Source organism: Ovis canadensis, chromosome 14, assembly GCF_042477335.2.
Source record: "Ovis canadensis isolate MfBH-ARS-UI-01 breed Bighorn chromosome 14, ARS-UI_OviCan_v2, whole genome shotgun sequence".
Taxonomy (NCBI): domain Eukaryota; kingdom Metazoa; phylum Chordata; class Mammalia; order Artiodactyla; family Bovidae; genus Ovis; species Ovis canadensis.
In genome coordinates this window covers 18,892,700-18,920,359 of record NC_091258.1, presented here as the reverse complement: position 1 = coordinate 18,920,359, position 27,660 = coordinate 18,892,700, and the positions used below count along the sequence as shown (strand labels likewise).

The window sequence follows — 27,660 nt, the reverse complement described above, 5'->3', positions numbered from 1 at the left end:
ATTCTACCACCAGAATCCAAAACCCAAGTTTGGGTATTTTCCAGTCTTAACTTAAAAAAAAATAATAATAACTTTAAATAGGAATTTTAATGAATAGCTGCCTGTGTGGCATTTTTTAAACATTTCAATCTGTTATGATTTTAACTATCTTAAAAATCCTGCTTTTTTCTTTTCCTTTCCCTGGGGCTCTGTTTCCTCATCTGTAAAATGGGGCCACTATCTGTGCTGTAGGTGACTTTAAGGACTTAAAGGTAATCTATATCTGATGCCTGGCACACAAAGAGCTGCTGACGCACCAAGCATGGCTTCTGGCCTCTGTTTAGCTAACTAGGCAGCCCTCGGTCATGGAGGGCCAGCCCACCGCAGCTTTGGCCCACCCATCCCACAAAACCTTCAGCACACCCAAGCTGTGTGATCAGCAAGGAATCATTTCAGAAAACACTTGGCTAATTTCCTCTGATCCCACTACTACAAATAGCTGCAGGTTTTCGTCCAGGTTCAAATTTCACATGGTCCTCAGGGCAGAAAGATGAATTATTTGATTGCAAGGAGAAATAGGAGCCCATGTATCAGGCGGCTTTGCAAATCAATTCGCCTCCGCCTCAAAGATGCTCCTTCCGACTTGAGATATATGGCTTTACAAGGAATTTGGCAGCATCCGCGGCTGCCGTGACAGAGGGCAAGGTGCATGCAGGTATAACATCACCGAGCAGTGGAATCCGAGCATGCAAGAAAAACAACTGAGGACGGCACGCCGCGAGTCCAAGGGAACCCTTCTGCCATGGGCCCCGACAGCGCCTCACGTAAGCGCCTTACCTGATCTCCCTTGTCGATGCCTATCTGCCCCCGGGGATTTCACCGCGCTGCCTGTGTTCATGGGTTAGGGCATGAGGACCGATGGCGAGCCAGGGCCTGGGGCTGAGAGGGGACAAGACCCTAAGGAAACTGGTGGGGGGTGTGTGCCAAGCAGTGAAGGCTGCAGCCCGCACGGTGGGTTAAGCTTCTGTCTTCTTTAGCTCTGCATCCCCAGGGCCTGACACGGAGGAACACCCAGGAAATGCTGCAGGTGGACATAGGGCCTGACATGGAGGAACACCCAGGAAATGCTGCAGGTGGACACAGGGCCTGACACGGAGAAACACCCAGGAAATGCTGCAGGTGGACACGGTTGAATGGCTGCTCCCAACATGTTAAGCATGTTCACCACTGGGCAGCCATCAATATCTGCATATAGCCTTCAGGGCTATTTTATAAATATTTGTGGTGAGCTTTTATTAGGATGCAGACTAGATTGACTGATTCATCCATTCATCAAAAATGCACTGAAGGACTACTCAGCTCAAGATCTGGCAACTTTTACACTTCGGGAGTTCAGTACAAAGGTCAAGTCAGAGCACACTAGAGAGATGCCAGATACAGGAATAGATGAATCAGATCTGGGGCAGGAATAGCTGAGGTCTGTTGGAGAAGTGTACTGTGAGACAGGCAGGGAACTCTTCTGTCATCCTCTAGGGTCATCAGAGCCCACGTGCTGTTGTCCAAGTTCAACACCCTCTGGTACAGATGGACAACAAGCGTCCCGGGCCACTGTGCACCAGGCTGCCCTGCAGGAGTGTTATTTCAGCATGGACGCAATAGGTCAAGGACCAGCCCCGCCTTTGGCAAGTGGGGAAACGGAGGCCAAGAGAAAGGCTGCAATTTATCCCTGGTCATGGAGGGATGCAGAGAGGAGACGCAGAACAAGGACTGAATGGAGGTACCTTAAAAACTTAAAGACAGAGCTTCCATGGGACCCAGCAATCCCACTCCGGGGCATATACCCATAGAAACCATCATTCAGAAAGATGGACGCCCTCCAATGCTCACAGCACACAATTTACAATAGCCAAGACATGGAGACACCTAAATTTCCACTGACAGAGGAATGGATAAAGATGACGCATATACGTGTATATGTATTCGTATAGGTATGTATGTATATACACACGCGATGGAATACTATTCAGTCATATACAAGAACGAAATAATGCCATTTGCAGCAATATGTACCTAGGGATTATCACACTAAGTAAAGTCAGTCAGACGGAGAAGGACAAATACCATATGATGTCACTTATATATGGAAGCTAAGACAACACGAACATGAAAGAGAAACAGACTCACAGATGTAGGGGACAGGGGACAGATCTGTGGTTGCCAGGGGTTACGGGAGAAGAACTGTGAGTCTGGGGTTAGCAAGCTGGTACATGTAGACGAGAGAAAAAGCTACTGTGGAGCACAGGGAATTCTCGGCAATACTCGGTGATACACTATAGCGGAAAAGAATAGGAAACAGCATACACAGTTGAGTCGCTTGGACATGCAGAACACATTGACACAACACTGTAAATCAACTAAACGTCAGGAACACATTTTTACAAAAGAACCAGGGCTGAGCTCTGGAATGCTGACCATCCATCCTCTACTGCCCTGGGCCCACACACTGTGCAAGCTCACGGGCAGACTCTCCGGGGCAGGAGAGACAGATGGTAGAGGAGGGGGCGCACCACGGGCTGGCCTGCGCACGCGGGGCTGGCCTTCTGGAATCTCGTGGCTTTCTCAGAGGCAGCCCTGCTCTGCCCCGCTGGGAGGGGAGACGCATCTGGCGCCTGCCTGGTGGTCTCCTCTGCAGCCTGGGCACAGGGTTCAGCCTCACGGAGGGCTCAGGTCTGGGCTGGGAGGAGCAGCGAGCCCTTGCTTTCCTCAGCAGGGCTTGGGAACCTGCACGCTCCTCACTGCCATCAAACACGACGCGCCTTCCCAAACTGGACGACTGGAATCGAAGTCTCCTGTTGTGTTTTATCCAGCCCCCACCACCCACCCTCAGCTCTGGTCTTAGAACTATGTGAGGAGCTAAAAAAACAAAAAAAAAAAAAAAGGAGGAGGAGGAGGAGAAGTATATGAGGAGGGTGTTACAGTCAGGGGTGGGTATCGATGAAAATTTATGTGCTGAAAAACAGCTGTGAAATGTTTAATGTTTCATTGAACGTTTTATGTTTATAATAAAAAAGAAAAAAAATCCTCTGGCCAAGAAGGCCCTTAAAATGTTTCATTTCTAAGTAGATCCAAGAAAAAGAGGCAAAGGGAAAAGATTTCCACCAAACCTCTGGGGAGGGACCCCCCTCCAAAAGGGAACATGGAAAGGAGGCGCCCCCATATCATGCATTCCCACACCTGGCTCGGTTGCACGTGAGCAGGGAGGAAAGGTCAGGACACCCAGGCATGAAAAGTATGCTCGTTTTTCTCAAAGCCAAGTACTGTGGAGCAAAGCCTTGGAGACTCAGGCTCTGCAAGTGGGTGGTGGAGGGACTTGGGGCGGGGGAAATGCCCAGTTCAGCCAAAGCTGGCTCGGAAATCTGACTGCAATCCATCAATCCCCTGACAGGACATGACCGAGTGCCATTAGGGCAGGGTCTTCCAGAAGAGCCTAGCTCTGAGAACCCTGGCTTTGATGGAGAGACACAGGTTCAAGTCCAAACGCTGCTCTAAACCGGCTTGGTCTCCTTAGGTGAGCTCTTCAGCCCCTTGAGATCCTGGTTTCCTGATCAACAGAGTGGCAACAAGCATCTCGGGTGCTGGGGGTTGGGTGGTATGCGCTGCGAGCAGGCAGTGTTTTGGACACCAGCGTGGGGAGGGAATTGGACAGTGGCAAGCTGTGAGCACTGTGGCGGCGGTGGGTAAGAATTAAGTCTGGACGTGGCGGGAAACTGCGGGCTGTTAAGGCTTTGAGAAAAATGTGAGTTTTGTTCTTCTTTGCTTAACTGGATGATTTTGGTCAAATGGGCTTTCAAGGTCAAGAAGCCCGCTTCACTTTTTAGCTCCTTAGGAATTCCTGTTTCCACTTTGTCTTCGGGTACTAGACGCAGGCTGGAGCCCACGGCCGCTCTCCAAGCTGGCCCCTTCTTGCCTCCTCTGCACGCAACGCTCGTGCAGCCGCTCCAACACATCAATAAAATCCCCCGATCCTGCGCAGCACCTCGGACACACCCTGCGGCGCTGAGACTGAGTTTTGTCGTTGTTGTTCCGTCTCTAAGTTGTGTCCACCTCTCGGCCCTGGGGACTGCAGCACGCCCGGGTCCCCTGTGTTCCACTGTCTCGTGGTGTTTGCTCCAATTCGTGTCCACGGCGTCGGTGATGCTATCTAACCATTTAAAGCTGTGAGCTTTAGAATTCCTCTTTCCTTCCACTTCCCCACACCGCTTCTTCATTTAGCAAACTCCTACTCAGACCTCAAAGCCCAGCTGAAGCATCACCTTCTCCTTGGTGTCAGATGCCCCTGGCACAGTGCTCTGAAAGCACACACAGCTCTTCCAGGCCCCGATGCCCATCATGTTGCCTCAGAAACACTGGGTGCTCTTCTGATTTCTCTTCTAAATAACGCTTCTTGAGGGTAGTGGAGACGTAAACACCTTGGTACCCCTGGTGTGTAGGCCAGGGGTGACGTGGGGTAGATTCCCCCGGAAGAACTTGCTGGTGAATGGAGAAACGGATGGTGGAAAACACCACTTCCTTTCTGTCATGACAGGAGATGGGACTTCTGGCCTCCTTCTCAACTCGCCACCTTGCCCTCAGAGAGAGAAAGGCACCTGTGCCATCCTGGGCAGGAAGCGTGGCTCTCCTCTGCCAGCCTGCACCTTGCCCTGGGAACAGAAAGGAACTGGGGGTTGACTCGCCATGTAGCTTAGCAAAGAAGTTGCTGAGACCACTGTGGTACTGAGACATAAAGATGCTCCAGGGAGGAAGGCGGGTGCTCCAGGGAGGAAGGCGGGTGCTCCAGGGAGGAAGGCGGGTGCTCCAGGGAGGAAGGCGGGTGCTCCAGGGAGGAAGGCGGGTGCTCCAGGGAGGAAGGCGGGTGCTCCAGGGAGGAAGGCGGGTGCTCCAGGGAGGAAGGCGGGTGCTCCAGGGAGGAAGGCGGGTGCTCCAGGGAGGAAGGCGGGTGCTCCAGGGAGGAAGGCGGGTGCTCCAGGGAGGAAGGCGGGTGCTCCAGGGAGGAAGGCGGGTGCTCCAGGGAGGAAGGCGGGTGCTCCAGGGAGGAAGGCGGGTGCTCCAGGGAGGAAGGCGGGTGCTCCAGGGAGGAAGGCGGGTGCTCCAGGGAGGAAGGCGGGTGCTCCAGGGAGGAAGGCGGGTGCTCCAGGGAGGAAGGCGGGTGCTCCAGGGAGGAAGGCGGGTGCTCCAGGGAGGAAGGCGGGTGCTCCAGGGAGGAAGGCGGGTGCTCCAGGGAGGAAGGCGGGTGCTCCAGGGAGGAAGGCGGGTGCTCCAGGGAGGAAGGCGGGTGCTCCAGGGAGGAAAGATGCTCCCTTCGGGGGCTGGGTCAGTGTACTTCCTGCTCAAGCACAGCTGTGGGCAGTATGTGTTGGGGGTGGCGATCATGCTCGGGAGACACTAGTGAGGTCCCTCCCATCCTCCCAGAGGCCTGGACCCTCTCTGGATGCCCAGGAAGTGGCCAGTGCCCAACTGGATGCTGCTGCCCAGCTCTTACCAGGAACCATGACAGTCATATCAATGGGTACTAACTGGACAATTTCCAATGAATCCCCACGGAGTTTCGCAAGAACGCCAGCTACCAAAGAGGTGAAGGGTGGAAACTCACACAACCGACCAAAGCGAAAACAAAACTGCGTCCCCCAACCCCATGTGAACCGAAACCACAGCACAGGGCGCTGTGCCTGTGCAGACACAAACAGCCCAACCCCGCGTGAGTCACCGCTGCAGCCAGAACAACGCGAGCGGGGGAGGGCCCGGCACGAGGGAGCTCTGCCCAGCGTGCGGGGGGCCCTCTGAGCCCCCACCCCCTGCAGGCCCATCTCCACTGGAACAGCAGGGAAGAGGACACTCGTGGGGCACCTGCCACACTCCGTAAGCTCTGGCTGGCACTGGGGACGCAAACATGGACGGGTTTTTACAAGCACCCTGTCGTCTGGAGACAAACCATTAGGCCCGTACCCACACGAGGGCACAGAGCCCAGGGTGTTTAAACAACTGGACCAGCCAGAGCTGGAAACTACATCCTTCCCTCCACCAGGCTTCACCTGAGGTCACGCCGGAAACCTGGATCAGTCATACGGGTGGGAGTGTTTCCTCTCAGTGGTCTCCAGGCTGCTTTGATCATGCGCCACGAGCAGTAAAATTAAATTCTGGACATACCCCCAGGAACTGTACATTCATATATGGGATAAGATTGAAAAAACGTAAACAGAAGCTGCAGTGTCTCCCCGCATAGCTTACTGTGGCGGCCATAGGGCTCCCAGACTGAAAAACACAGGCTGGGGACTTCCCTCGTGGCCCGGTGGTTAAGACTCTGCTTTTCTACTGCACGGGGTGTGAGTCCGATTTCTGGTTGGGGACCTAAGATCCCTGCATTCCACATGGTCAAAAAGAAAAGAAAAACAAAACAACAGGTTGCCCAGTTAAATGTGAGATACAGTTTCAATTAAAAAAAAAACATTCATTGTTTCTCTGAGATTCCGGTTTAGATGGGCATCCTGTATTTTCATTTGCTAAATTTGGCAACCCTAAGGGGTCGGCAATTGTATTCTATGTTAGTGAAAGTCACTCAGTCGTGTACAACTCTTTGCAACCCCATGGACTATACAGTCTACGGAATTCTCCAGGCCAGAATACTGGAGTGTGTAGCCTTTCCCTTCTCCAGGGGATCTTCCCAAATCAGGGATCGAACCCAGGTCTCCTGCATTGCAGGCAGATTCTTTACCAGCTGAGCCACAAGGGAAACCCATTCTATGTTAAGGCCTCAGTAAATATTAGAGGCTTTGTGGGACAACTACTCAACTGTCCATTGTAATGTGAACACAGTCCTGGGCAATTCCCAAACAAAGGGTGTGACTGTGTTTCAATAAAACTTTATTTATAAGAACCAGACTTGGTCGTGGGCTGCAGTTGGCTGACCTCTGCCCTAGCATATCATCACGGGTGCACACCCTTTAGGAGAGACCTGGCCTGTGAAAGAGAAGAAACTGCTTCACCCAATTCTCCAGCGGCACGACTTAGAAGACAGCAAGCCCTTGTCCTGTTTTCTCTGGGGGCTGGGGGTGGGGGCTGCTGAGCTGGCAGAGGATGGGACTGACAACCCCTGTGCACAGAGGGGAAGCAAAGGCGGAAAAGCAGGAGCATATCTGAACCGTATTCATGTGCGTGCACGCACACACACGCACACACACACACACGCACTGAGAAACTGCTGCAACCACGATACCACCGTGGGTGGACCTGCACTCAGCGCATCAAATTAAGTGCTTCCCCTGCCCCAATTACTAGTGAGTCAGTGGGCCAACTGGCAGCCATAAGAACACATTAACCTTTTTGCCGAATCAATTCCAAGTCCTCTTCCAGCACTAAGAGGCAGTAACTGGCACCCACGCCCGGGAGGAGGGGGCGCCCTCTGCTACGCTTAGCATCCTCCGCGCCTGGATGTCTGAATGCCCTCCTCCACAGTGACCTTCTGACCACTGGAGAGCCTGGAAACTGACGTCCTAAGGCCGTTCCCGCCCCAGGCCTATAGCGGTCGTGGGGGACAGAGGTCCAAGCTCACGGCTATTGCCAACCAGCCCTGCCAGGACTGTCTTCCAGAGTTACGTCAGCATTTGCCCTGTGCCTATGGGGCTGTGGGGCTTCGTCTTCTGGAGCCCCTGGACGGGCGATCTCACACAGAGACACAAGAGGCGTGGCCAACGGGTTGAGTCAGATCGGCACTGGAGACGTGCCCCAAGGCCCAGCCCTTCCTGAGCACTTCTTTCAACTTCAGGCTGGGGGAGCTGGGGCTTCTTTCTAAGAAACGGGGTTCTCAGAAGATAAAACTGTTTTCCGGCTCAGAAGCACTGGGTGGAACAGAGGGCTAAGGCGGCCGCTGGCTGTGCCTGGGGGTGGTTGGACAGGGGCTGGGGGCCCCGGATGGAGTCACTTAGGTAGCAGGAGCTGGTGACAAGGGGTGGACCGTAGCGTGTGGCTTCTGAAGCAGGGTTTCCTTTGGGGAGACAATTTGGAGGGAGTGAGTTGTCTGCCTCTATGGAGGGTGTGTGTGTGTGTGTGTGTGTGTGTGTGTGTGTGTGTGTGTAATAAGAAATGAACAGGCTTCTTCTTCTGTCTGACCCCAAACAGTCAATAGGCTGTTTGTTGTTGTTTAGTTGCTAAGCCATGTCTAACTCCTGGCGACCCATGAACTGTAGCCCGTCAGGCTCCTTTGTTCATGGGTTTCTCCAGGCAAGAATACTAGAGTGAGCTTCCATGTCCTCCTCCAGGGGCTCGTCCCAACCCAGGGATTGAAGCCACGTCTCCGGCACTGGCAGGTGTATTCTTTACCACTGAGCCACCTGGGAAGCCCCAGTTATGCAATAACATATCCCGTTGCTTAGAGTGTAACGAGGGGTCTCTGCACACCCGTCCCAGCTCAGTCCTCTGTTGGTCAGGCCTAGTGTCATTCACCCAGAATACTCTCCCAGGGCTGGGGGGAATGCTGGAACTTCTGGGGACAAGTAGCCTGCTTTCTGAAAGCACCAAGCAGGTTCCTCAGTAATCACTGCCTAAGCCAAGGTCCTAATGGTCTAAGTGTGGAGGGGAGGGTCTGTGCACAAACCATCCTCCTGCAAACCACTGCAAGAACGGTCCTTGGGATCATGCATTCATTCAGCTAACACCTCTGGTGTCAGGTACTTGAGCATCTGGAAGAAAACTCATGCCCTCAGCTCTGGGGAGGTCACAGCACGGCTGGGACACACCCGAGGTTACAGAGGTTCCTGTTGATGAGCCTCAAGCTTCTGAGACTTCTCGGCCAAGGAACAGAATGCTGGACCCTGTGCTTTACTCCAGCGATGGAGAAAGCAGAGTCAACCAGGAAGCCAGAGCTTCTGGCCATTGAACTTGGCCCATCCTGCTACACCTTCCTAGGGCTAGGATGAAACTAGCAACACAGGATGTGGCCTTGTGGGGGTCTCCAAGATGAGGGCGAAGAAACAGCACTGTCCCGTGGCATAAAAGCATGAGGATGGGGTGCTGTTTAGGGGAACCTTTCTGTCCATCTCTGCCCACTTGTCCTCGCTCGGGGCCAGGTCAGTGCGGCTCTGCGGTGAGGGGCCTGGGTGCCAGGACCAGACAACCCTGGCCAGAGCCCAGCTGTGCCTTCTGTCCACACTCACATCTGTTGTCAGGCAGAGTCCCGTCCGCTCCCCACCTGACCATTTCAGGGGCAGCAGCAAGCGACACAACACACGAGGTGGCTTCTCGAACCAGAGTGTTGAGGGATGAGGTAAACGAGCCGCTGCTTTGTGCAGACACGCACGCATCTAATAAAATTGCTAGAAACACAGACAGATTCATATTTTAATGTACCAAGAGTCCCAGAGCAGTGCACGTCCGATTATTTAAAATGCCCATTTTCTTCAGGGCCTCTTATTGGCTACATGGAACCACATTTTCACTCGTCAAATCCAGAGTCTTATAGAGAGAATCTTCAGAAGACAAATCACACATAAACACCAATTTTATGTCTAACTATTGTAACAACAAAAAGAAGCATCACCCAGTGGCAAGGCCCACTCGGTACATAATATGAGGAAGGGGGAAAACCATCTACTCAACTCCACCAGCTCCTGAAATCTTCAAAAGACCACAACCTCCTCTCTGTGACAACCTGCTGGACATGCGTGTGGGCTTTCAAACGTCACTTCTATCTAATAGAACTGTTTTTCAGAAAGATGCTGTCAGAACCTCAAACCTTCTGGCAGACAGCGGCTGCCCCTTAGGACCCCACCGGGAGCTGCTGAAAGCCACCCAGACCAGCCGGGTTACGGGTTCCCTGTAACCTCGGAACCCACAGGGTCCCCGGAGCACCTCATCCGTGGGACTGAGAACGTGGATTGAGAGCAAGAAGCATGCATGATGGGACATGGCCCCCGGGGAGCTCGCGGTCTGGGAGGCCAGGAGAAGGGAAAGGGCAGCTTGGAGAGAGGCAGTCCAGGGTGCGATCTGCGCCTGCAGACGCTGCCTCTGCCCGCCCCTCAGGGACAGAGCGGGCCTGCGTCTGCAGACACCGGGCGGCGATACGCGAAGAGGGCGCCAGCGCCCGCAGGCCCGTGTGTCCAACTGGAGTGCGCACAGGCCATGCCTGAATGGCTCCCGGAGGCGAAGCACCTCCAAGCAGAACCTTGCGTCCGTGTTCATCAGGCTTCTCCAGAGAGACAGAATCAACAGGGCATACGTAAACACTGACTCTTTAATGCATTAACCACTGATGAGGAGTCGGCTTATGAGACTATGGAAGCTGAGAAGTCCCGGGATCTTCCGTGGGCAAGATGGAGGCTCAGGAAGCCTGGCGTTGTAGGCTCCAGTCTGAAAGCTGCTGGCTTTGAACAGGAAGGGCTGACGTTTCGGTGTGAGTTGAGAGGCAGGAAAGCGACCAAACCACTAAGGCAGGAGTACTCCCCTTCAGCTACGAGAGGGTCAGCCTTTTGTGCTGTTTAGGCCTTCAACAGATCTTATGAGGCCCACCCACATTAGAGAAGATGGTCGAGTTTATTCAGTCTACAGATTCAGATGGCATTCTCATCCAAAATCCCTTTGCAAACACTACCCAGTCCTCTGCTTGACCAAGTGTCTGCAAGCGCCCAGGGCTCAGTCGAGCCGATATGTAAAATCCATCCTCACAGCCCGATCACATGTAAGCCAGCTCTGTCCTCCAGCTTGGCTGCATTAAGGGCCACACGTATTTCCCAAGGCTGTAAGGGGATGGCTCCAGTCACTAGAAATGGCAGCCATCAGCTCTTTAAGAATCCAACAGACAAGCAGGTTCGTGAACACAACAAACATTTATGGAGTTCTGATTAGGACGATTATGGAAAGGTGCTCTGGCCAAATGTGACATGTAAATATTACAGGTAAATTCAAGACTTCTGCGGCTATACTCCTGAGACGTACAGGAAGGGGTAAAAAAAATCTCTTTTCAATTCTCTTACAATCCTGTACTTACTAGAAAAAACAACAAGTCTCGTGGCGACGTTTCTTTCTCCTCAGCACCAAACACTTCAATTTCAGAGTCACCAGCAGGCGTAGGTTATCCAACTAGAATTTAAAACCACTGTTTGGGGCTCAGTAACTTCTAATGAATATCTTACGGTTACGACAAATGGCACTGGTCTTCCATTTATATTAGGCATATAAAACTTCCCACATAAACAGCTGTAACTGGTCATCTAAGTATACACAAAGGTAGATTAAAAACAAACAATATATAAAAAGAGCAAACAGGACAAAAGGTGCAAATGGAGCATAAAGACGAAGTTTGGGAAACACTGCTTCACATTATTAAAATGTGAAAAACCACAAAAAAGAGGGGTGGTGGTAAAGGAATGGGTTTTGAAGAAGTCTAGCGAGAAGAGATGAGAAGACAACGAACAGCCATCCACTCAGCGTCAGCAGTGACACAGAAGGAACGCCACTTCTTTCTTCTCGTGAACACACCATGCTCATTCTCAGGAAAAGAGGAAGTCAGAGCTGGAGATAATTCCCAAGCCCTTCCTAAGAACCACAGAGACAACTGCTCCCACCTGCCTTCGACCCACACCCACTGGAACACAGGCCAGATCAGGAATATTTCAACAGACTTCCATGGATTACCTTGCATTTTATTTAACTTCAGAATCTGAGTCAAATCTCCTTACTCTCAGATATGCCCACATGTGGTTAGTGAAGTGTCAGGGCTTAATTCCTGATAAACATTCGCTAATATATGGATTAGAAGACGCCCCAGGTCTTCTACTTGCGCATCAAGTCATCCCAAAACCCAGGAGGTGTAAAGCCACCACTTCTGTTCATGAGTCCCATGAGTCAGGAATCTGCAGAGGGTGCTGGGGGCACGGTGGGCCTCCCTGTGCCACGATGTTGGGGGGCTGGACTCCCCTGCAGGCTCAGACGTTCACTCCGGGTCTGATGGTTGCTGCAGCCTCAGTTCCTGTCTGCGTGGGCATCTCCCTGGCGTGTCCACACACGAGCTCGATTGAGCTTCCTCACAGCATGGTGGCCAAGCTCCAAAGGTAAGTATCCCATGAGTGAGACAGAACCAGGTCAAAGTTGTTATCACCTTCGATGACCTCAACTCAGAAGTCCTACAGTGCCCCTTGGTACCACATTCCAATTAGTTAGAAGGGAATCAGTAAGGGCGGCCTCATTCACAGATTTCAAAATCATCACTCCATGTCTATCACCTCCTGTGGCTGCTGAATTCTCGGGATTCTTGGATTCCTTGTGGTTCCCTGATGGAACAGACTCCCTACACCCCTCAGGATAAGCCGGGAGAGGTTATTCATGGGTTTCTTTTTCCCCTCAAAGATTTATTTCTCCTGGACTCGTGTGAGTGAGTCCTAAGCCATGGAGTTGGTGTGCCTAACACAGCCCAGGTAATGGGTTACAAGGAAATGTTGGTAAGAAGAGAGGGAAGGGAGGCATCAGGAGGTGAGGGAGGGTGGAAGATGAGAGGGAGGGAGGAGAGAGAGAAGACTTGATCCGAGGTCCTAGGCTCATCAGTGAAATTATCCTGATGCATATATATATGTGTGTATATGTGTTACATACCCATACACACACACACACATACACATACACTGTGCAGTAAGCAGCTTGACAAGATGTAACCAGAGCCTTAAAAGCAAAACAGCTGTATGTTCTTGAGGCAAGTAGTTCCATTCCCAACAATGCTAAGAATTCTTCAACAACTTGCGGTAAGGAGCAAAAACAAAACAAAACAAAAAACCACAAAAGCAAACGACGACAGCGATGTGACTGGCCCTGTGTCAGGCGCTGCTGTGCACCTGCTCACATTCACAGTCTGATCGGAACGTAACCAGAGTCTCAGGAGTCTGGGCTGGCAGTGGTTCTCCTATCTGTGAAGGGGCGTCTGCACGGCAGGTTCGAGAAGCAAAGCTGTGGGTTCTGATCCTATCCCTGACCGTCAGCAGCTGAGTGACTGAGCAAAGTCTCTACCCTTGGTGTGGGTTTCCCACGGCTGCTGTAACAAATGACCACAAACCGGGTGGTTTAAAACAGCAGAAATGTATTCTCTCACAGTTCGGGAAGCCAGAAGTCCAAACTCAAGGTGCTGGCAAGGCCAAGCTCCCTCCAAAGGTTCTAAGGGAGGATCTTCCTTGGAAGCATTGAAAACCTTGCTAAAAACCAACACCAAAGATGCCAACCAGAGACTCAAGCCCGGATACGACAGGATCACAACCTAATCTTTGGGCTACCTGGCCATCTCTTTGCAGGAGCCTTCCCTAAACACCCAGCCACCTCATTAACTCATCAGGTTGCTTGTTCCTTCACGTTTTCATCCGTCAGACCTGGAGGAATTCGAGGACCGTGTGAAGTCTCGACTTGGATTTGTGCATGGTGGTGCTTTGTGGAAGGGGATGGTGCGTAGTACGGGTTGGAGTGCGTCCCTCCAAAATATGTGATGAAATCCTGGACCCAAGAACTTGTGAATGTGACCTTCTTTGAAAGTAAGGTCTTTGGAGACGATCAAGAGTGGAATGAGTCCTAATTCAATCACTGGTGACTGTCCTTGTAAGAAGACAAGAGACAGACACTCAAGAGAAGGGCCTGTGAAGACGGAGGCAGAGGCTGGCCTGATGCATCCGTGAGTCAAGACGCTCCAAGGGCTGCCAGCAATGCCTGAAGCGATGCCTTTCCTACAGGAGCGGCATGGAGCAGATACTCCCCAAGAGTCCTCTGAGGAATCACATCCCCGAGGACACCCTGATCTGGGACTTCTAGTCTCCAGGCCTTCAAGAGAATGCACGTCCATTACTGTAAGCCGCCCCATTTGTGGGTCCTCTGTTACAACAGTCCAGAGAAACCAAGATAGCACCTGAATGCAACCAGCACCCATAAAACACTCACTAGACATCGGGGATTCTTTACAAGGCGCTCAGCCGCAGGAAATGCAAAGAGAAACAAATAAAGCTCACTGCTACCCTTGAGAAACTCTTAAGGGAAAGAAATGGGGATGAGATATGCAAGGAAAACTCCACATACACATAAAACCTCATCCAATCATGCTCACTGCTCCCCAGAAAGTGTCTCCTGGAGGGTAGAAAAAGTGGTCACGCGATATTTATGCAGAGCTTATGGAAAGTGGTTTTCAAACTCAAGGGCAAAGAGATGATTTTGATGTAAGCCAAGAGGGAAGGACATGGCAATGTTTCCCTAGCTCCTTGTCATTTCACCAGGGGACTTCACATGTGTGGGTCTGCTCCTGCAAATTCCCCAGACCAAGGAGCTCTGACCTGACCGAAGGAACAAAGTAGGACATGCCAGTAACTCTAGTAGTTTGTCATAAGGATGAGCCTCGTAGTACGTACAATGTTCTTAAAAAAAAAAAGAAACAACTACGTGCCATAATTTATTCTAGAAAGAGGAGAGGTGTGAAAAAACGACAGGATGGTTATTCTCATGAGTTGCTGCTAAAAGTTATGTCGATGGAAACTCTCACGTTGATAGAATACAGTGGCAAATCTAATTTGCAAGTTACTGTCAAGATAATACAATCCAGCTACTTTATTTTATCACCAGGGACTTTGTTCACTGCTGGTACCCAGAGCCCCTAGAAGCATGTCCCAACTGTGATGGGCGCTCCCAAAAGATTTAATTATAGATTATGAATGAAGGGCTGAGATCCAGAACAGGGGGATGAGGCAAGGGCTGCTTAGGTCTTCACTAAGCCTGCTTCACCCTTCTTCTGGGATGCCCTTATTTCTTGCCAGAGGATGAGCGCGGGTGTGAGGAATGCTGCTTCCAGGCTTAGCCCAGAAACGTCTCTTGCGGTTGATGCTTCGTCTCCCTGCTCTGCTGCCGGGCCTGGAGGAGAGGGCACCACGGAAACCCTCCGAGAATGGAAGGTGAGGCCCCTGGGTGGATAAAGCCTGGGTCCCCGAAGGACTCACAGCAGACTGTGACCAGAGCGATAAATACATCCTTACTAAGAATTAAAAGTTCAGTCATGGAAATTTTAGGGTTGTCTGTTAAACGAACGAGCTCAGTCTGATGCCAAGGAGTAAAGGTCTATTTTTCACCTTGGCAGAGATGGGAAGGCATGAGCAAACTGCCAGGAATGACCCCAGAGGGGGCTTTATTACAGAAAATACTTTTTCCATGGGACATGCAAATTAAGGATACTGTAGAAAGGGTAACAGGCTGTAGGAAACTTATGACCCTTGTCTACTGTGAGACACAAGCCATGTGGTACCCAAATCAAGAAGCACAGTATAGGGATATGTGAGGCTACGAGAGTTACACAGATGCACGTCTACACGTCGTCACTGATGAAGCCCCTCCAACATATGGGCTGGTAAGAAGCAGGAGCTGGCAGCAGAAAATCTAAAACCTGCCAGGGAGGCCCCAGGGCACACACTCCTCAGTGGTCCTCACGGCATCTCTGTCACTGGAAATACACCCTGGGCTTCATTCCTGGGGTGGAGCTTGGGGGATGCACTTATCTTTTGGTTGGAACCAGATTTTAAATGCAGCTTTGTGGCTCCTGATGAAACAGCTGATTATGCTCTCACCCAGCAATCATCTAATGTGCCTTAGAGGCAGGCACTCTGATGTGGCCTGCCTAATAGACTTGGGGAATAACCTGAAATCCTGCAAGGGACAGACAAGCGGGGACCGGTGGAAATTTATAGTGTAACCCAAGCTTTCAGAATCATGACCGTTGAGGGTTGTCTTTTATAGAGTCAGAGCCTCAAGTTCAATTCCAGGGTCAAGAATCTGAAACACTGGCAGGCTTCCGAGGACAAATACGGTGCTCTGAACATCTGGCTCTGTTTCTGAAAGGCTCATTGTGATAAAAGATTCTGAGGTGCAGCAAGTGACTCCTGAGGACTTTTCCAGAACAATCGTGTCATTAAAAAAAAAAAAAAGGCTGGGGGTGGGGGGGGGGGAAGGAAGAAAAGAGGAAAAAGAAAATGGCAAACTTTAAAACATAAAGGGAGGTGTAAGTACTTCTTTGTATTTTTGTTTGTTTTTAAAACAGATACGGCCACTGGCAAACAAAATTTCTTGGGAGAAGAAAGAAAATAATTTAGAAAGAGCTATATACCTGTCATGCTCAGATTATTATGAAGATTCTGTGTCTCACAGGTGCACACAATCTTCAAGTCGATCAGACAAACCACAGTGGGGCTGTAGTCTTACTGGTGGGGTCTAACAGGAGCACATCAATTTTCAAACACTAACAGTTTTAAATTAGGACAAGAAGGAAGGCTGTTACGAAGACTAAGAAGCAAGAGGGAAGCATTTTCAACTTGCAGAATAACAATACGATTAAATTGAAATCGTTGTTTTCTGAACACAGTCATTCTATAAAATGTACAGTAACGCTTTTATATGTAAATTATCTAAACTCAAAAAAACCCCCCAAAAACAACCCTTTCACTGTAAATTGAACTGAGACTGGCTTAGAGTAGAACGCTTCGGTGAAAACGTGCTTCAGATGAATAAAACGGCACAGTGAAGCAACATTTTGCAGAAGAATACTGCAAAGTAAACTCCAGGTTCTTCTTTCCTTTTTTTGTTCTTTATTTGTTTTGTTTTTGATTGATGACTCTTAGGCTGAGAGAAACAGATAAAACTCTCACCTAGGGATTCATTTTTAACTACCGCTTAAAGTTAACTGATATTTTCCATTCGGTAAATTACAAACATTACTAATACATTTCAGACGTGGTAAGTATACACAGAAAATACTATGAGCCAGCCTAAGACAGGAAAAACTAACGTATCCCAATCAAGATTCTCATTTCAAAATGGGGTTTCAATGTGCCCCAGGGTTTCTTTGCTTTTTAAAAAATCATATTTAAAACCTGCCCCCCCCCGCCCCCGCCACCCATTTTCTTGATGAACCCCACAGGCGTCCCCCATCGTCAGCATTTCATCACGATGCTCTTCCCTGGCTGCCTGTTTTAACATCCGTAGACCTTTTCACTTCACATGTGACCATCTCTCCAACGAGGCTGCATACTGTTTTCAGGCAAGCTTGATATATTTTTCTTCTTTCTTTAAGCTGACACCCCCAACAGAAGATTCAGCAAGCGGCGGTCTCATAAGAATGAGTGAGCAGAGACGGTTAAGGAGACGGGCATGGGGGAGTGCCCCAGAATAGCCCACGATCACTGGCTTTGAGTTGATGGCCAGGTGCACTGGCTGCCTCTGTGATGACGTCATCCACTAGACAACGGGCTGGGAGAGGAAAGAGATTACCAACCAAGCAGAGGATGTGTGCTGGGGCTTGGGTTTCAAAGCAGGTGTGATGGGGAGGACCACAGTCTTCAGCAACCCCCTGAGTTCTGTTGGGCAGGGATTCTGCTCATTTCGTTCACACCCTCAGTTCTACAGCTTTCCACAGTGCCTGGGGACCCTACAGGGTTTTCTTAAATGAATGACATTTCAGTTCCATCTATTTGAAAAGAGTCCCAGATGCTATATATTTTTCCGAGATCCTGGACCAGTGACGCCATCGTATCCCCTTCTCCTCGGCTCTCTCCATCCCGCTATTCATTTTTCCTCTGTCTGAGTCAGCAGAACAATTCCTGGCATGTATCAGGGGCCCTATAAATAACTGTCACCTTAAATAAATACTTTCTGTTCAAAAACTTCTTAGATAAACAGGGAGTCTCCTAAGCTATGCATTTTCCCCATCAAGATTACGGAGAAGGATACAGAATTCATCAAAGTAGTCATTTGCACATTAATACTGCGGCAAACAGTCAAATACGAAGCTCTCTATTCAAGGGTGGATAAAGGTAGAGAATTCATGTTGTTCAGTCGCCCAGTCGTGTCTGACTCTTTGCGACCATGTGGATTGCACACACCAGCCTCCCTGTCCATCACCACCTCCCAGAGTGTGCCCAAGTTCATGTTCATTCCATCGGTGATGCTGTCTAGCCCTCTCCTCCTGCCCTCAGTCCCCACCAGCATCAGAGACTTTTCCAGCGAAAAACTGTAAAAAAAGAAACTTCATAAAGTTATCAAGTTTGATGCCAACTCTAAAGTTAGCAAAAAAGCATTACATTTATTTAATTCCAAACACTGTAAAAACCCAATGATAGCTCCTGAGCCTGTCTTGCCTTTTGGAACTGCAGTAACTCTTCTATGGTGGTATCCAGTGAGAATCCCTCATGGAATTTCACCTTAACAGGGAATGCATGTGGTCTCTGTGGTACAACAGCTGTGTAACTACGTAATTGTTTACAAATGTGCAAAATAAGCACCCAGACCAATAAAAAATAATAACTTGGGCATCCATAAAGAAGAGATGCTATAAACACGCAATGGCCCATACTTTCTCCATAAATAACTGTTGAAGCAAAAATACAACCACCAAAATCCCTTACTTCAAATCCCTTCCCATAAAGCAAACAGCGTTGGCAGTCTGGCAACAAATACCATTGTGCTTTCCCAAGCGAAAATGCTTTTTTATCAACATTTATCATTTGGGTGCCATTAAAGTCACGGCAGTCAGAGTGGCTTCATTCACGATAAGCCGCTTGGTGCAGAGTCCACCGTGTCCTGAATGGGTTTCAAACCCGCACACAGCTTCCCACCACAAAGAGAAGGGAAGCTACCGAGAGGCAAACATAAACGCGAAGAGACGGTGGGGAGGAAGGAGAGGGACAATGTGGGCATCCTAAGGAGCTTCAGTCATGCCTGATTCCTCGCGACCCTAGGGACCGCAGCCCGCTGGACTCCTCTGTCCATGGGAGTCTCCAGGCAAGAATACTGGAGTGGGTGGCCTTTCCCTTCTCCAGGGGATCTTCCCAACCCAGGGATCGAACCCAGGTCTCCCTCATTGTAGGCAGACTCTACCAGCTGAGCCACCAGGGGAGCCTGAAGGAACCATCAAGCTGGAACCGTCGCAAAACCATTTCCCGCGACCCCAGTCCATGGAAAAACTCTCCCATGAAACCGATCTCTGGTACAAGAAGGCTGGGGACGGCTGTTCCAAGTCGGTCTCTGTGCTTCCAGTCCTCAGCCACCCCCTACCTGGCAGCTGTGGCGTTGCCGTGAGTCCTATCACAGCGTCTCATACGTTACACCTTGCATCAAACACACAGCATAGCGTATAAACGCAGATTCCACACGGCACCACGCCTTCTGTGTGTTGTCAGCCGTGCATATGCTGCGTGTCACGCGTCACAGGCCAGACACCTCCTCGCCGTGTGCTCACACGGCCTCCCCTCCAGCGCAACAGCAGCCAGTGGCTCCGAGCGACAACGAGGGCACCGTCTCGAGCCCTCGCCGCGGTTTGCTGGGCTCTGGCCTGGGGCTGGGGCCCTCCAGCACCGTGAGAAAGGGAGCCCAGTGGGGTATTTTCTTACGGGAGCCCTGGCGGACTAATGCTCGGGTACAGTCTGCCCGCGAGGCGGTGAGAGAGAAAGGCAGACCTGGGACTCGGGGGGCCAGGACCCAGACTGCGGTCCCCGCCCTGCCTCCCGCTAGGAGGGCAGCATGCCCGCCCATGCGCCCACGTCCCTGTGCTGTCTCCGTGAGGCTGTGTCTGGTGGGAAGGGAGTGGGGAACACTTCTCTCAGGTGTGACGTGGCCCCACCTGCCTCTCAGCCGTCACCCTGACATTCCCCCTTCGTGGACTCTGTCCCAACCCCACCCGAGGGCTGACACCATGCCAGGCTCCTCCTCACCAACCTCCAGAGGTCTCGACGACTGCCCCCCTGCCCGAAGCGCTCTGCTGGAGCAACTCTGTGCAGCTGGGCCTTGGCATCCTTCATGAGAGACGGATGCCAGAGCAGGGTGGTGCACGGGGCGGGCCGTCAGGACGCGGGGCCCAGTGGGGTGAGGGAGCCGGTGGGCGTCACTTGAGCACAGTGGGGGAGACGGCTGCGTGCTGGAAGGGGGCCCCACAGAGGAAGAGCTGCAGCTCACCCAGCCCCCGAAGTCATCCTTTTGTCTCCTGTTCTTCCCTTCCCACCCCACCAGACACAGCCTCACGGAGACAGCACAGGGACGTGGGCGCATGGGCGGGCATGCTGCCCTCCTAGCGGGAGGCAGGGCGGGGACCGCAGTCCGGTCCTGGCCCCCCGAGTCCCAGGTCTGCCTTTCTCTCTCACCGCCTCGCAGGCAGACTGTACCTGAGCATTAGTCTGCCAGGGCTCCTGTAAGAAAATACCCCACTGGGCTCCCTTTCTCACGGTGCTGGAGGCCCCCAGCCCCACGCCAGGCCTCTCCCCTGGGCAGGCAAGCAGCCGCCTCCTCTCCACGTCCCCACACTGTCTCCCCTCCAAGCATGCAGCCCGGGCTCCTCCACGCGCACCCGGATTTCTCTTCTCATTGGGACGCCAGTGGGTCCACCCTGACAGTGCATCTTAACTTCAGTTCAGCTGCTAAGTCGAGTACAACTCTTTGCCACCCCATGGACTATAGCACGCCAGGCTTCCCAGTCCTTCACCATCTCCTAGAGTTCGCTCAGACTTATCTCCACTGAGCTGGTGATGCCTTCCAACCATCTCATCCTCTGTCATCTCCTTTAACCTAATCATGTCTTCAAACACAGTCATAATCTGAAGCTCTGGGGCAGGGGACATCCACATATGAATTTAGGGGAATGCAATTCAACCCGTAATAGGGCCCAGATAATAATAACCACACAAGGACAGAACTCTGCCAGTCTGGTTACCAGAAATTAGCTGTCCATTCCGGCTCACACAATGCCCTGTCCGGAGGCCCAGGAATCTGATACTGGCTATTTCTAACAGTCATTTCCTGGCAGTTTGTTGCTTGAGACCTCTAGATAGTATTTCATTATGGCAGCTTCCAAGCATACCCCAAAATAGAGAAATTAGCTAAATAAATCCATAGTCGACCTTAGTTACCAACATTTATCCATCTTGTTCACTCTGTCTTCCAAGTACTTTTTCTAGGTCATTTTCCAGCAAACCCCAGACATCACATCATCTCCATTACAAACTTACCAGTCTAGGTCTGTAATGCAAAACGAGTTCTATTTAAGACAGTACCGTACTACTAACAATAGTTGCTGTACACCACCTAGTAGCCACCCCATATTCAGGTTTCCCTGACTGTCTCAGAAAAATGTCTTTGAGACTGTGTGCCTGCTCAGTTGCTAAGTCCTGTCCGACTCCTCTGCGACCCCAGGTTCCTCCCTCCATGAGATTTCCCGGGCAAGAATCCTGGAGTGGGTTACCATTTCCTCCTCCAGTCTTCGGTAGCAGGTTCATTTAAAGCCAAATGAAAACAAGCTTCGTGCGTTACACCCGGTGGCCAAGACTCCCTAGTGCTTTTAATTCATGGGGCACTTTGAAGTCACCTGCACATTAGCTTTGCATTCAGAGCACCTCCTCACCTGATATGCACAAAGGGACATCCATCAGCTAGGATACAGGCACCGAGGGCTTGGTCCCCTGCAGGGCCGGGCGGGTGTTGCCTCCACCAACCCGGCACAGACCATGAAAGATTCCATGCCAGGGCTGCGGTAGGGGCAGCTGCTGGAAGAGATGCTAGTTCCCTTTGGAAGGGACCTTTGCTCTGAATTTGGACTAATTTACATGGCACGGGCACAGAGGGACTGTGTGAGGTGTGTTTATGGAATAGTTGTGATCAATATCCGTGCAAGGCATGCGTTTGTAAGTGGGAGTGTGTACGCAGGAGGGCTTTGAGGGGGGTCCTGGGTGCTCCCTTTCTGACACTGATCAATACATACAGTCGATCACTAACAGGGGAGTTGGGGGCAAACATTTATATTCAAACTGTTTGGGCCCCCTTATGGAAGCTTCTTTCACTCGGTCTGTTCGCTGCAAATACATTCATCAGACGATGTTATTACATAGGGAGGGGACTATAAAAACACAGTTTAAGCGTTAAGGTTTATCATTCCGTCATCTGTTCACACTTTACTCACCAAGATCTTTGGGGCCGGTCTTTCAAACTATTACTCCTGAACAGCTGTATGCTCTAAAATTGATGGCCTTCTTAGATGATGGATCCACACAAAAAATTTGCTAAATATTCAGCAAAGCTCTGAACACGTGCAGCCACCTAGTCCTAAAACTTCCCCCCAAAGCATCTACAATTGCATGATAAGGGCATCTTGTTCCTGTGTACTGAAGCAATTATTCAGTCATTGTTACTGAACAAGCCCCAGAAATGGCATGTTTCTTCAAAAGGAATAGTGATATATTTAAAAATGCATATTACTCTCTATTACTTTGAACATTACAAAACAGTCTACAGGAAACGCTGGAGGACTCGTGGTCTGCTGGTTTCTCCATCACAGAGAGGCCAGCCTGGCAAGAACAGACACACAGCATCTCTGGCTCATGGAGCCAGCTGGCTTTCAAGAAATTCATTCGAAATACTCTCCTATCGTGACTTGTCCCCTTCCCTTTCTAAAATCCCTGGTGAGTGGTCTTTAGGTCCTAACAGCTGGCCTGGACAAACAGGTAAGTTACTTGTGGTCCAGATGTCAGGACGTGAACAAGCAGAAAACAAGATTGTCCAGTGAGAAGAGAAACACCCTCGCACCCGCTCAGGTCCCTTCACTTGAACTGTGTCAGGAGAGCGGGGGAGCTCTGGCACATCCCAGGTGCGCAGTACGGGAGTGCTGGAAAGGCTTGCCAGGGTGGGCGCACACTGGGCAAGGGGGGGTGGGCGTGGACAGTGCAGAGGGCAGGAGCCGCCGACGGCTCCTTGAATGTACTGCTTCCATGAGCGAGTTTCCGGGCGGGCAGTTAACTGCATAGTCAACGTGGTGCCTCTCTGCGCCTATGGGAAATGGGTCCCCAAGTCCCTCAAACACATAGGCCGCTGGGCAATCTGGGGGACAATTAGATGTGGGTGCAGAACCTGTACTCAGGCCTCCCGGTGGGAGAGACAGAGCAGGTCAGCCTTGGGGACATCCCTGCGGGAAGTCACCTCCCGAGAAAGGGAACGTGGGAAGCAGAAGAAGATAAATCCCCGCTCGGGCCCCAGCCGGTGAGACAGCACACCCGCGTTCTGGAAGCCGGCGCCTGACGCAGCCGCAAATCCAATCTCCGCACGAGCCGACCAGCGCCAAGTCGCACAGCGATTCATTTCGACGCGTGTTAGGGGCCGCAGCGTGAGGGGCGTGCAGCATACCGACCCCGAATTTCTGGGCAGCGCTGCGCGCACAGTGCGAGGCCCGGCAGGTGCTCCGATGAGGAAGGGGCGGCAGAGAGGCACAGGACCCCCGCGGGACCGCCCCCGCCCCGCCCCGCGAGCCACGGGCGGGCATCTGCTGGCGGCCCTTCAGCCAGGCACCAGCCAACCCTCCTCTCTGTGATCAGAGCCGAGCTTAAATGAGTTAATCTCGTTTTCCAGATGAATTGTGATTTTGTCTCCCGCAGGCTGTGATTACGGGATAAGAGCGTGGTGTTAACAGGAGGGCTGGGGCTCCTGGGGGCCACATTCCGCACACACAGAACTGGCCGGCTCTCACCCTCACCTCCGTCCGCCGCCCTGTTCCGTCCTCAATGGAGGGAGAAGAACGCGAGGAATCGCAGGGAAGCGTGAAGTGGCACGCAGGGCGATAAACCTTTCGGATGAATTATGTCACCTCGGAAGAGGTCAGAGGCCCAATCTATCTTCGTGTTTGGAAACACAGTTTACGGTCCTGACAAAATTTAAAATACATCTTGAGCAAAACAGACGTGTAAATGGAACTGAGTTTTCAACTCTCTCCACTCCCTTCCAGCCCCCACTTATTTTCTGAACTGTTCCTGAAACATCAGTCAGCAAACAGGTATGTGCAGAGGACCTGTTAGGTGGGAAGCATTTCGCTGGGTGCAGTGAAGAGACAAATTCTTCAAGCCAGCCCCTGGGTTCTCCCTACAAGGGTCCTTATACCTCTGGGTGACTGTGAACATCATTTTTCTTTTTAAATTAAAAAAAAAATTATATATATATATATATATATATATATATATATATATTTGAGTGTTGTTTATTTGCTTAAGTCCTGTCCTACTCTTTTTAAGAGCCCGTGGACTGTAGCTGATCCGGCTCCTCTATTCTTGGGATTTCCCTGGCAAGAATACTGGGGTGGGATGTGGAGTGTGGATGCCTGTAAGAAATGCCTTGGAGGCACAGATGCTGGTCCCAATCCTCGTTTTCACCTTCATTAATTAAAAGATGCTGACCAAGCTGTGTACCCTCTCTGAGCCCCAGTGTTTTCATCTGAAAAGGCAGACCCAACTTTCAAGGTGTGAGGGGATGCAACACAGGGAGTGAAGCTTTTAGGAGGTGGCACGTGCTTGGTAAGGAGCCACTCTGAGAACAACTGTGATTTCCCAGGGCAGCTACTGAAGCTCAGAATGGCACCCAGAGCATGCGGCAGAGCGGGCCAGAAACAAGATGCTCTGAGCAGGTGCCAGATCGAGCAAACAGAAACGCAGGTTCTGGTTAGATTCTAATTTCAGGTAAGCAGCAAATGATTTCCTAGTTTAAGTATATCCCGCCCAATTTACTTCAAGTATAAATATATCTCAAACACTGCACGGGCTACATTTATACAAAGAAATTGTTGTTGCTGAGTCGCTCAGTCATGTCTGACTCTTTTGCAACCCCAGGGACTGCAGCCCGCCAGGCTCCTCCGTCCATGGGGATTCTCCCGGCAAGGATACTGGAGTGGGTTGCCATTTCCTTCTCCAGAGGATCTTTCTGACCCAGGGGTCGAACCCAGGTCTCCTGCATTGTGGGTAGACTCTTTACCACTGAGCTACCAGGGAAGCACCTCACAGACACACAACTTAGATTGAACTGGGTGTCTTATATTTTATGTGGTCACGCCAGGATGCCCTGCCCCGTTCACACAGCTGTGGGGAGAGCCCTATTATGCTTGTAAGCACGTTCTGGGGACTGTGCATCCTCATCCACTCCTTCTCTCTTGCTTGCTTTCTGGCTTGTCTAGTCATTGCTTTAGAATAGAAACTCCTCTTAATGCTCAGAGAAGCTGTTCATCTTCCAGAGTTCCCCCAGTCCCTGTCTAGGGCTCTCTGGCGGGTGAGGGCCATTGCCTCTGTTACCAGAAGCACTTCCTCCCCTGCCCCAGGCACACCTTTGCAGCACCCAGCAGGACTGCGCCTCTGGGAAAGCCCTATCTGCTCTCAACAGCACGTGTCAGAGGAGAGCATTCTCCCCAAGGGTGGTCTCTGACCCTCAGAGTCTGCAGTGACGCTGCTCAGTGGGAGATGCCCAGGATCCCCCTAGAGGAGCTGCGGGAAGGAACTCTGTCTATTCCTGACTGTTCTTTCCTATTCCCGGCGGCTCAGACAGCAAAGCATCTGCAGATGCAGGAGACTTGGGCTTGATCCCTGGGTCAGGAAGATCCCTTGGAGAAGGGAATGGCTGCCCACTTTGTCCGGGAGGATTCCATGGACAGGGGAGCCTGGTGGGCTACAGTCCACAGGGTTGCAAAGAGTCAGACACGACTGAGCAACCCACACTTGCACTTTTCATTCTTTTTGAGTCGGTGATTGTAATCCGGAGAGGCTAGACACTTCGGGCTGCAAAATTTCCACCTGTTCTGAACATCGCACTTGGACCATTTTGGTGTAAATCCTGGCTTGTCCACTCCCTAGATACAGGCCACTAGCTTAATCCCCTGAACTCCATTTTATACAAGAGTCCTAAGAAGACCTACTAGACAGAGTCACTGGGAATATTACATAAGATTTTTGAGCAACTCACTCCCATAAGTCACTGGGAATTAGTACATAATATAGAATTGCCTCACCACCCTCTTTCTTAGCACATGCTTAGCATGAAAAGCATATTAAGTGTAGGCAAACACACTAACCAATGAAATCCTGAATTACTCTAGGTGATTATTTAACTTCAAATGGCACTATTTTAGGACATCTTTCTCAGCCAACAGCTAAAATGCGCCAACTAAAGAACAGAGGGGAGGGGGTCTTTTATACTTGAAAAGTTGAACCACAGTTGATTTCGAGCGCTCCTGGCCCTCATTTCCCTGTCCACTCCTGACGTGGCAGACAGCGCTCTGATTCACACTCTTCCAGACTGTGCAAGAGTCCCAGCATGCTCAGAGAAAGCAGCTGCAACGGGGAGCCCGGGAAGGCGCCAGCGGCCCCGTGCGCCCGTGACGCTGCCGGTGGCGAGGCGGGGGCATGCGTGCGCCGCTCATCTTTCATGCAGTGCGTGTTTTCCTTCTTTTCAGACATTTGCAGCTTCTGCACAAATGTTGGGGGAAAAGAAGAGACTTCTGTAGGCGGGTGAGTCTAAGGTAACTTTTTTAAGATGTCTGAGAACAGTTTTTGCCCTTAAAGTCCCGTACTCTGAATGGGAGTGAAGGTGGAATGGGGGTGAGAGGAGAAAAACAAGTGAATCCAGCTTTAGAAAAACCCTGCCATCTGTGACTGCGCAGCAGAAGGTAAGCTTCTCGAGGAGGCAAGTCTATCTAACTCAGTTCTACATCTGTAGCACTAAACCACGAAATAACCTCGCTAAATAAGGGCTGTTTCGTGACTACACAGATGAATGCCTATGCCTGGCGAGTCAGATTCTTTAATCAAGGCACACTACCGCCACCTGGTGGCAAAGTACCAGAATTGCAGGAATAAGGGTTTGGTTTTTTTCTCATATTTAATTAGCGTGCACAAAAGTAGCCTACTCTGATGGAGTATGTGGCATTCCAGAGTCACCAAACACAAAGAACCAGAGAAAATAAAAAAGCAAATAACTGTTAAACTCTTTTGTTTAGATAATCCCAAGCAACATCAGATATTCCCAGTTGTTTCCTGTTATTTTAAATATTTGTTTCATGAAATCCTCCTTCCTGATTTTTTTAGGCTAAGAGCTGAGCCAAAGCTGGGCTCCCGGATTAGCTTAGCGAGACTGTAAGGGGGAGGGGGTGCTTGACTGACAAGTGGCACGCTGATGAGACCAAGGCAGAGCCTCCACTCAGCACACGGCTCATTTTTGCGGCCACGTTTGCCTGTCCTTGTTCTCTTCTTCTCTCTAAAGGAGACCCTTTGACTCTTTCCGCTGTGTTTTGTTTTGCGCGTCACATGGGCCGTGTTGTCAGCTAGGCCCAGAGGCTACAATAGACATAAAGCACTGGGCAGGACAATGCTTGATCAATGTAAACAGTATGCAGACGGAAAACCCTCTCAGATGAAAAAATCCACACACGCGTTTAGTGGCCGTCAGACTGAATGCAAATGGCGTTGGAAAATATAAGAGGCTGGTTTTTTAATATCAAAGGAAATCACAGCCTCTTCTCTTACACTGAAAACACCGCTGTGCTAAAAAGGAACAAGTAAGTAACTGAACCAGGCAGCTGGGCTTCAGCACACAGAAGTCACTGCCCACGCCCTGACCTTAGATGTGACGTTGTCCTTCTAGAAATGTTAAGTGAGGGGGGAGCTCAGGTGAGCAAACTGGGAATGCTGCTAGTTCTTAAGGCCTCATCTTACAAAAATAAAAGAGCTGGCCTGGCTTACAGATGAAGCCACGTGACGCCAACGCTTGGAACCTGCTGGGCCTCAGTTGTTTTCCAAGTCACCGCACCGGCAGTCTTGCCTGAAAGAAAGGAGTCAGGAGGGAGAAAATAAA

The 27,660-nt window shown here is 50.8% G+C and overlaps 1 protein-coding gene and 1 long non-coding RNA gene across 3 annotated transcripts in view; both read right to left on the bottom strand.

The window, feature by feature from the left end:
- The window catches only part of WWOX (WW domain containing oxidoreductase), a 914,788-nt gene that overhangs the window by 396,213 nt on the left and 490,915 nt on the right, over window positions 1–27,660 (bottom strand). The gene's annotated exons all lie outside the window — the stretch shown is intronic.
- On the bottom strand, window positions 17,080–19,878 carry LOC138418374 (uncharacterized). Its single transcript, XR_011248526.1, has 2 exons — window positions 19,738–19,878; window positions 17,080–18,034 (listed from the first exon to the last, which is right to left on the bottom strand). It is a non-coding gene; the product is annotated as an uncharacterized lncRNA (long non-coding RNA).